At 47.5% G+C, this 10,736-nt stretch overlaps 1 long non-coding RNA gene across 1 annotated transcript; it reads right to left on the reverse strand.

Moving 5' to 3' along the window:
- Window positions 1-1,893, reverse strand: LOC139084901 (uncharacterized). Its single transcript, XR_011542838.1, has 2 exons — window positions 1,316-1,893; window positions 1-1,195 (listed from the first exon to the last, which is right to left on the reverse strand). It is a non-coding gene; the product is annotated as an uncharacterized lncRNA (long non-coding RNA).
- Between the last annotated feature and the right edge of the window lie 8,843 nt (window positions 1,894-10,736).

The raw sequence follows: 10,736 nt of genomic DNA on the forward strand, positions 1-10,736 counted from the left end.
AAGTGGCAGAGACTTTTATTACCCCCTTGTTACAGAGGAGGGAAGCGAGGGCTCAGAGAGGCGATGTCAGTTGCCCAGCTCTGACTCCAATCCTCTTCATTCGATCCCTGAGCTGTCCTACTCCACAACAACCAATCTCCCCTATCTGTCATCTATGTGCCGTCATGCCAACTCTTCCCCTCCCCTACCAAGTGTTAGAGAAGCAGAAGTGAATCAGCATGAAACCATACAGGGAGGAGCCTATTGTGGCCCTAAGCCCACCCTCGAGGGTCACACTTGGCTTGCAATTGGATGTACAAGTGAGGACTCTTGCTGAGTTAAGAGAAACTCAACTCAATCAGACTTACATCAAAATGAAAATGTACTGAGTCCATTAACCAAAAGGTACAGGGTCTTCTTTCAGGCACAGCTGGATCCAGGTGTTCAAACAATGTCAGAAATCTGTCTCTCTCTTCTATCCCATCTTTTTTTGTATTGACTTCATTGTTGAATAGCCTCTTTCTTTGTTGGGGCAAAGATGGTCACCATTAGCTCCCTGGCTATGTCTCACCAGTTTAGCAATCCCACTGAGAAGAGAGAGCACCGATTCTCAGAGTTCCCATGAGGTCCCAGGATTGACCATCACCAGCCATGTGTGCGACGTGCCTGGTCCTCATCTAATCACTGAGTATCCAGGAGAATGGAACACAGGGATGGGCCAGGCCTGGGACAGGGGATCCCCTCCATGCCAACAAAGACTGACAATGAGGTTGGGATGATTCCCCAAAGGAAAAAAATGGATGCTATTCCCGGGAGGTAACATGGCATCTGGGCAAATCAAACCAACAACGCAGAGTGTCCCCTCACCCCAGCCCACCCCCAGGGAAAGTTTCAGTTGTGTCACATCTCTGTCTGTGCCAGTCTGGGGAGGCGGCATTCCCCGTGGTGAGAGATGTTGGAAAAATTCCCAGTGGCTTCAGGGGACCAAGAGGCAGTCACAGTTGCCGCCAGACATTTCAAGGGCGACTGTTTGGGAAAGACAATCCTTGGACGTGCAAAGCTTGTAGGTATCTATTTTGTGATCCTGCCATAATCTTTCTCTCTGGGCTGTGATAAACTTCTGCTCTTCAGACATCGAAATTGGGAACTTCACGCTGGGTGGGAGACTGTCAGAAACTCATGAGCCAGGGAACTTGATTCTGCGTTTGCCTCGAACCTAGCAAAGAGAGGTAGGGAAAATTCAGGGGGGCGGGGAGGAGGCCTCAACCTCCCGTGCCTGCATCTCTTTAGGTTTAGGGTCAAGATCACAGCCCAAAACTTCCACCAGCTGACTCACAGGGTTTGGGTCAGTGTGGGGCTTCTTGGAAACCACGACGCTGAAGAGGGTCCTGAGGTCCCCAGAGCTTTTCGGAATTTACAGCTTTCCGCATGTCATTTTCGTGCACAACACTGGTCAACCCCAAGTAAAGAGACAGAGCCGCCCCACAGAGAACAAAACGCTCTTTGGCCCTGAGTTCTTCAGCTCTCGCTGTACATGAAAACGGTTTTTTCCCCCTAACAGGAAATGCAGGAAACCAGCACCAGCTGATTTAAAAAAAAAAAAAGGGCTCGCACACACACAAAAATAATAAAAGCTTTTCAACTGGTCCAGAAACTTGCCCGCAGCACTTCTGGCCACGTTGGGGCTGGCCCTTTGTGACGTCACAGCAGGAATCAGCCAATGGACGCGCGGCTCCGAGTTCCCGATCTGCATATTGCGGTCGCCTCGCTTCAAATTTCAGGGCCATCTGTATTGTGGTGGTTTCTTTATAGTCAAGGTTACCCACGTCAGGCCGGGGACAAACTCCACTTCTGGCCTTCCTGCCCAGCTAGCCTGAAGGATGGGAATCGGGCAGTCAGCGCCTTCTGGGAAACGGCCTCGTGAAGGTTATGAAATCCAGAGGGCGTGGAAGGCGAGAGGATGGGCAGTCCAGAAGGGCTGCAGGCGGGAGGGGGCTCAGGCACCTCCTTTCCTATTTGGACCCCAGCAACGCTCCATCTGCATTTTCCCAAATCATTTAATTATCTATTCTTTATCTCAGACACAGTCAGCCTTGAAATTCAGGTGCCGAGACCAGACACAGGTTACTCGAATTATTATGCTTAATTTTGTCTCCTAGACTGGTAGCTCAGCCATGTGAATTCCACATGCAAATGCCTGCACAACAACATGCATAATTTAAGATCCTCAAATTAACAAGGGGAAACGATTGAGCAACCTTACTGCTTTCTCTGAAGCACAGTTTTCTGAGAATATTGTAACCTTTTTTTTTTTTTTTTGGCTGTCTGAAAGGAGGGCTGGGAAAATAGAATGAGTTTGAACCACGAGGGTGTATGTATGCAGATTCCAGTGGCAAGAAAAATGTAGGAGATTGTGATATGAAAATATAGTTAGATTTCACTTGTTTGGTACCATTTAATTTGGGTTTGGTGTGAACCCCTCAAACGAGCTTCCTTTACCTTGGAGCCATCTATAAATGTGGCGTCTGCTGGGGGCCTCTGGTTCTCAACCCCCAAGGCTTTGATTTGACAGGTCTGGGCAGAAATAAAGAAATTTGAACAGGTGTCCCAAGCGTTTCTGCCAGGAGGGGACTAGCCTTGAGAAACTCTTCATTGATTTTTTAAATACTTGCCCATTGGTCTTCACAAACCATCGCGCTATTCAGCTGCTGAAATGCTGTGGCGTGCAAACTTTCTGTCTTCGATTGCCGCCCACATTCGAAAGCCGCGCAGAAAGCCCTGGTCCAGACAAACACGGATTTGAACTTGAAACTGGAACCCCGTAACTAGGAAGAGAGGTGGAGCCGCTATGACCATGTGCCTCTGGGACCTGCTGCTCCAGTGCCTGTAATTGATCCAGGGCCCCAGTGCCAGCTCTGACATCCCGCGGGCTGCTGCTCCCAGGCAATGATGGAGCAGAGGAACGACGCACCAATGGCCCCGAGAACCTTCCAGACTGCACGGTGGTCTAGGATGCTCCCACGAAAACTTCCTCCCCCTTCTCTTCTTCATTCAGGGTCTGATGGCCCTCCTAACCATCTCTGGATCCCTCCCTATTTTTTTCACATCTTTCCCCTAATAAAATCCTTCTGCTTTAAATCTCATTTTAGCCTCTTCTTTTAGGAGAACCAGGACTCACACAAAAGGTTTTGATAAAGAGATTAATGGTGTAACAAGTGTAACAGGGATCGCATTTTTGGACCATCCTTTGGTGAGAAGCCAGCTTCTCTCCTCGCGCTCTGTCCACCTTCCGGTCTGAGGCGATGAGTCGGGTAAATGCCACCTCGCGAAAGCAGAGTGTATGATGGAGGGGAAGCCCACTCTGAGGGGAAGAGGAAGCTGAAGCACTTTCTGGAGGACTTTGGGCATGATTTGCATAAAAACAGTGATGTTCTATTACCAAATAAGCCTTATATATTCATTTAAGTAGATGGCTCCACCACCTCCTGCCACTACTTCTGCTTTCTTCCAGGTAATTAAATAATTTCTTTCCAAATAAATTCTATCATTGGAACCACTTACTCTTTTAGACTTTCTCTCCTTGCCCGGTTCAAATTACTGAGTTCAGATTCCGCTATGCTACGTGTGTGGGGGAGGGGACCAGACCTGACTTATCCCATTTACTTTGCTCGTCACTCTGACACTGTCTTACCCCAGGACTTCCATACTGCGCGTGTCTCTTGGTTTCTTGTCTCATGGACAAGAGCCCAGCTTCCTTCTCATTTTTGTTTAGAGTCAGAGAGTTCTTTGAAAGTCCTGTCCCCATTATCTCGGGGCAGAATTTGCAGTATCTGTGTTTTCGGTAATTCTTCCAAGTCTTTCCTTTCGGGCAGGAACGCCACGTTCACTCAGGAGCAATACTGCTTTCGAGAGGGGAGGTTTGATAACGTGTCCCTCTGCGCGGAGAGCGCCCAGCTGGCCCTCCAGAGCTGGGTGATTGGAGAGACCATGGCATTCAGAGTTGCGAAAGGCAGAGAGGGCTCTTGGCCATCAATGCCTCCCCCAGAGGAGGAAGTGGGTCCGGTTTCCAGGGAAGAAAGTCGGGGCCAGCAATCCCCTGGGGTTTCCATTTGGAACCCATTTGGTGTCTGGCCCCGATTTCATCTCCCTCATTCTGGTTCTGACTTTCCCTTGTTGGGAGGTACAGTGATGGTTCACAGAGCTCTCCTACTTCTCTTCTGGCTCTGAACGTGCTGCCTTGTCTGTTTACATGTCTGTCTCTCCCGGAGGTTTTCGTGTAAGGGCTGTGTGTGTCTAGGCTGCCATTAAACCCCTAGTGCCTGGCAAAGTGCCTGACACATAGTAGGTATTCCATACATGTGTGGTGAAGGACAGCTGCCAAGAGACATCAAGGGAGGCTGGTGGTGGCGATCCAAGCAGGTCCACAGGTATAGACATCCTGCTCTAGATCCTGAGGCCGCGTGGACCCAGGAGAGAGAAGGCTGCAAGACGCTGTGGTCCTAGGGTCCTGGATTTGGCCATGCGTTAACCCAAAGCTGCCAAAGGTGATGTAATCAACCGGACTGGAGTGGAGCTTCCTTGAAGAGGGGAGGCAGAGCTCAGTAACACAATTGTGCCTTAGGAAGTCAAGTGTGACCCATTGTCCGGGAGGGAACCATGAGACCACCATCAATGGTGTGGAATCATAAATCAATCTGAGGGTTAACATGGGGGTTGGAGCCAAGATACCTAGAGGATATTAGGAACAAAAGCCAAGCTAGCGACAACGTCAAGGCGAATGGTTCAGGACAAAGGCTGTGAATGAGTTGACAGTGTCAGTGGTTCATTTGTACTGAATGCTAGCATGTGGCTGGGGTGAGACCTGCCAGCTTAAAGGCACGTAGCCAGGCCAGGCCCCATCAAACGTCTAAACATTGGAACAAACCCAGGAAGCGGGTATCCCAGCCCAGGCACAGGGGGCCAAGAATCCCCAGCTGGGTTGAACACTTGGGATCCCTTCCAGGGGAACGTAGAGCCTGTCAACCAAGGTCCGAGCGAACCCCAGCCCCAGTCCAAACGGAAGGGTCAGTCAGTGGAGATCCAGGTGGACAGACGGCACAGAAGGCAACACATACAATTACCCCTGGAGAACGGAGCCTGGAGACTGGGAACCTATCGTATAAAGAACTCATCCACTCATCCATCCATTCCACCATTCACTTATTCATTCCTCTGTGTCTTGGGTAGGCAAGGGGATAATGCAGTACCCAGCATCTAATATACTAACCTGGGGACCTACTCTCAGGTCTTGAGCTCCTGAAGGCTGAGCAGGGCCAGGTGTAACCTAACTCATCGCCGGATCTTTGAAGGTATGGACTACCTTGTAACTGTCAGGACAGCGACACCATAGGTCAGGAAGTCTAGGCCAAGACCGGGCAGGTAGGTGGGTTTTAAGTTAACCTGGTTTCCATGGATTGGCTGATGCAGAAGCAGGGCACGCACGCGGCACACACGCTCCGCACGCTTCAAATATCAGTCCAGTTGACCTTCCTGATAGAGACAACTCTCGACTGCCAATATATGGATTATCTGCCGAACCGTCCCAACACCCAGCAAACGACCCCTGCCGTCACTCAATCTGTGCAGGGTGATTTCTGTGTTAGCCAAAGGAGAACATAATTAGGAAGGTAAATTTGCAGAATTCAAATTACAGAATGCATTCCCAAGTCAAACAGAAATTATTATGGATTAGCACAGATCTAACAGGATGGAACTGCAGGACCCGCTCAGTCATGCATTCAGTCGCTTGCTCAGCAGATGTTTCTGCGTGGTGGGGGGGAGGGGAGAAGGGGCTACAGCCCCTCAGAGTTTTAAGCCTGTCGCCCCATCAGCTTTCTACGTTCTTCTAAGGAGCAAGTGAACAAGGAGAGAAGGTTGTAAAAATAAGACCTCATGAGAAAGAATCAGAGAAACAAGATGCTGGTACCTGTTGAGAGAGCCGGGGGCGAGGCATGTAGTGGAGTGAGAACGCAGATCTAGCCAGGGGTCAGGGTGTCTGGGCCCTTCTTGTTCCTGGTGGAGACTCATTCCTCTGGCCCCGACATGCCTCAGCCTGCAGGGCTGAATGGAAGCACTTCCTCCTCCCATTCATCTGCTGCCGTGTTTCTGGCTTAGCAAAGAGGGCTCAACTGCCCTGCGTTCCAGTCCTGACCTCACCGCCAAGACCTAAGTTCTAAGTTGCTGAGTCTGCCTACTAACCTTACTCTAGATCCCAGATCCTGTTGACTTGGTACTTCTGTTTGGTGCTCTGAAGGAAAGCCTGTCTATGATCCACCCTGCTCAACCAGTCAGGATTACCTTTGGCACTGTCTGTAACCAAAACCATTACAGTGGCTAAACACATTAGAGTCTACTTTTTCACCATACAATAATCAGGGTGTTGGTTGAGTAGCTTAGTCATGTCTGAGAGTTTTTTGACAACTTGCTCATGATCACATTATCGCTGCCACAGCTCCAGCCATCACTTTTCCAATTCAAGGCAGGAAGATGATGGCAGAGGCAATGCCAGCTGTAACCTCATTTGTTAAGAAAGCAAAGCCTTCTGCTTAGGTCTCATTGGCCAAAAGTGGGTCACGTGTCCAAAGTGGCTTAGACGCATCATGATCCAACCTCAGAGGCTGGCACATTGCTACTCCAAACAAAATTGCTTTTTGTTAAGAAGGAAGAATGAAGGAAGTGGGTAAACAATGAACAGGGTCTAAACCACTGTCAAAGCAGCTAAAAGGCAAGAGTCAGATTCCTCTCCTAGAGATATTCATTAATAAACCATTGGAGGCTATAGGTGATACAAAGACTTTGTTTGGTTGGGTTTTTTGGGGTTTTTTTTCTGTAACTGTCTAGCATCTGTTCCACCTTCTTATGCCTGTGGGTGGGGAGCAGGCAGGAGGGAGAAGTTGGCAAGGATAAATATGCATGACAATTTCTAGCTTTTACTAGCCTCCAAATGTTTTGCATATGTTGTTTCATTTTCTCCTGATAACACCCCTGGGAGGTTGTCTTGATCGTCTCCATTTTTTTGGATGCAGAAACTGAAGCATAGAAAGCTTCAGCGACTCGCTCCACCTCCCACAGCAGCCAAGGCTCAGATCCTCCAGGGCGCAGGCATTGTGGGATTGTGAAAGAAGTTGGGAGACTAGCAAGCCTTTCAAAATGCGCTTAAGAACGGCCGCTGGTGTAACAGTTTCTAAAAACACTGCAACAACCCTCTGGACCTTTCCCTTGTCCTGGGATTTAGAGGCCTGCGCCCCCTTCGAACCTGGGCCACCCCCATCTATCCTTCAAGGGCAGCTCACACTCCTCCTCCTTCAGGAAGCCTCTCGGGTTGAACCTTTAGCCCGAATGGATTTGTTTTTCCTGTGAGCAGCCTGCACTGTGTGCCTAGCTCCCCGTCTCAACTTTATTAAGCTCCTTGAGGACAGAAACCATGTTGCTCTTGTCTAGAACAGTGCTTGGAGCATACATGTTCAGTTATGTAGTTTTGATGTCTTTTTTTTTTTTACCTTTTAAAAATATCAGCGCCTCCAACACCTACGGAAGCGTCCAAATTACTCAACATGGTACAGAAGCCCCTCGCTATTGAATGAATGAATGAATGAATGAAACTGATTATGAACCATTTTTGTAGGGCAGGATGTTTGTTGCATCTTGGGGGGTGAAGTTTGAACTACAGTCTGTACCCAGGGGCATAAGGACATGCGGGCAAATACACCACGCCAGGTCCTTCCTGTACTTTGTTTCATTTGATCCTCCTGACAAGCCTGTGATGGAGGCCTCGTGGGCCCCTTTTCCTTTTTGGTGGTCCGACGGGACAGAATGAAGCGGAAAGAATTTGGGGGCATGAATGGCCTGGAAGCAGAGGGATGAGGACAAGGTCTTCAAGGTTGAAGGCGAATGAAATGGAAGGCTAAGGAGTGGGGGTCTGCTTCCTGGAGGGAACAGGTGGGGGAAACAGGAGCCCGGGTGATGGAAATTTCAGGAAAACGGCCCTGAGGACAGACGCAGCGCAATAAGGAAACAGCAGAGCCCACGGCTCCGTTGAGTAAGGGGCTCTGGGACACATAGGAGGCATTCGCTGTCCAATATTTGTTCTCATTTCCCCGCATGGTTAATTATTGCAGCCAGGATCTGATAAGGCCTCCGCCCTCCCGCCCAGAGAACCAGGGTTATCTGCAGGTTTACAGCCCGCTCACGCAGTCGCGAAGCAGATAAGGGGCGAGGTGGCGGCTGCCGGACCGACATTAAGAACTCTGCTGAGATAGACGAGCGAGAAGTGGGCTACGGATGGCAGAAGGGGAACAGGAGTGAGGAGAACAGGAGTGGTGACCGCAGCTGGTCCAACAGCCCCTGGCCTCGAGAGCAAGCTGCCTGGGGCCTGGCTCAGCTCCCTGCTCTTGGCTGTGGGGGGAACCTAAATATTGACCCCCCCCCAAGAGGAGGCTTCGTGCTGGGTGCTTAGCCCACATCCCCTCAACATAACCCCAAGTGGTAGGCATTAGCCCAGCTTCTGTCAGACGACACAGCCTCAAAGAGGCCAGTTGACTCCTTTTAAGCTCAAACTATTGTTCATCAGGTTCTGTGTCAAGCATTTCCCATGTTTTAAACGGGGGTGGGTATATTATGGCCCTCGGGCCACATCGGGGCTGCCATCTGTTTCTATATGGAGCACAAGTTGCGAATGGTTTTTACACCCGTAAATGATGGGGAGAAAATCAAAAGAAAGATAAATATTTTGTGATACGTGAAAATTACACAAAACTAAAATTTCAGCATCCACAAATAAAGTTCTCAGACAGCTTCATTGCAATATCATTTATATATTATAAAAATCTTTTGAACGTATACAATTCAATGTTTTTTACTACATTTAAGGGGGTGCCCCAAAACTCAGCATCAAGATAAGTAATGTTTTAATGATACCTTTTAAGAATAAAAATTAACACCAAAAATCTTCGATGAATGAAATATCACATTATAAAAGAAGACAGGGCAGTGACCAGCCATAGTGAGGCCTGAGGCAAAAGGAAAAATCAGTCAAACTGATCTTATCTTTATTTAAAATGCTAATATTTTGTTCATTATGGATTTTTCCCATTAATTTTGATTTTTAAAAATATAGCATTAAAATGTTTATCCTGAGTACTGATTTTTTGGTGTCACCTTAAACTTTGCACCCAAAGAAAATGCCTCACTCCCTTCGGCCTAATCTCAGGCCTGTGTCTGAGAGCCCCAGGCTGGAGGAAGGCACATTTAAGGTGGAGGCGTAGTGACAAGGCAGGCCAGCAGCTGGCAGGGGACAGTTTTGCTCAGATTCTTAGGACCTCAGCCACCTTGTGAAAGACAAATTTTCCTCTTATGTTGTCAAAGCATTTCACACCATTAAAAAAGTTTTCATGAAAATACTTTGTTTCTGATTCTAAAAATAATAAATGATTCTTGCCAAAAAACCCACAAACCTTCAATAGTAAAAAGAAAATAAAATTCACCCCAAATCCCATCACCCAGCGATGACTACTATAAACATGTTGTGTCTGTCCTTTCAGATTGTTCTCCAAGCATAGACACAGAGATGAATCATATCCAATTTCCACAAATGAAATAACACCAAGCACGCTATTCTATAACCTGCCTTTTCATCTGACACTATGTGATGAGCATCTTTCCATCTCAGTAAATACAGACCCACAGCATCATTTTTAACGGCTGTGTAGTACTCCATCATAAGGATGCCACATTGACACAATAAACTCCCTACCCATGTATCTGGGCTGTTTCCGATAAGAAAGAATTCTTTTAAGAAAAATAAATCATTTCAAATTACTCCCAAACAACAGATTTCGTTTTGTGCCTTTTCTTCCCGCCTGTATGCACATGACATATTTTTACACGGTTGAGATTATAGCGAACATTCCGTTTATATTCTGCAAAGCTTAATGTACTATAAGCACTTCCCCATGTTGTTTCACAGCCTTCATCAGTTTTCTCTTCCTCTGGGGTCAGCAAACTTCAAATATCCTTTGTCTGCTTGTTTGTTTTAACAATCTTTTAAGAGTGCGTTAAAAAAACCATTGTTAGCTTCTGGACAAATAAAAACAGGCCTCAGGCTGATTTTGGCCCATGGGTTTGCCAGCCTGTGGGTCATTTTGCCGCCCCTGTCTCTAAGCCACATGGAAGGTCTCTATATATACAGCTTTTTCCTTCTTTTGAGCCATTTCCTTTGGACAACTTCCCAGGAATGAGATTACTGGATCAACGGACAGCAAGGATTTTAATGGCCCCTGGTATATATTATTGTATTATAAAATTGTGCCAGCCAGCAACTCGTGAACACATAGGTTCCTTACAACCTCCCCAGCACTTGGTGTTATCAATTTAAATGTTATGCTAATTTAGTAGATATGAAATGATATCTTGTTTTTATTTCTGTATCCGATTGTTCTCAAAGTAGGGGACTTTTTCCTGTGTTTGATTGCTCTTTGTTGAGTAACATTAGAGAACCTAAATGTCAGACCCAGCTGCAAAGGAGCCCCTTTCTCCAGTTCAAAGATGAGATGCTCCTTCGGCTCAAATGGGAGTTTGCATGCAACTTCTCAGCGAGTTCTGCTGCATTAAAATGACAGAGAGAAGCCCAGTGAGGCCTTATCGCTCTGCGGCAGCAAAAAGGACTGGAAAGTAGGTCGAGGCATTAATCCTACCGGTTCCAGTAATTAGAGTAGACAAAG

This window comes from Equus przewalskii, chromosome 7 (assembly GCF_037783145.1).
Source record: "Equus przewalskii isolate Varuska chromosome 7, EquPr2, whole genome shotgun sequence".
In the NCBI taxonomy this organism is placed as follows: Eukaryota; Metazoa; Chordata; class Mammalia; order Perissodactyla; family Equidae; genus Equus; species Equus przewalskii.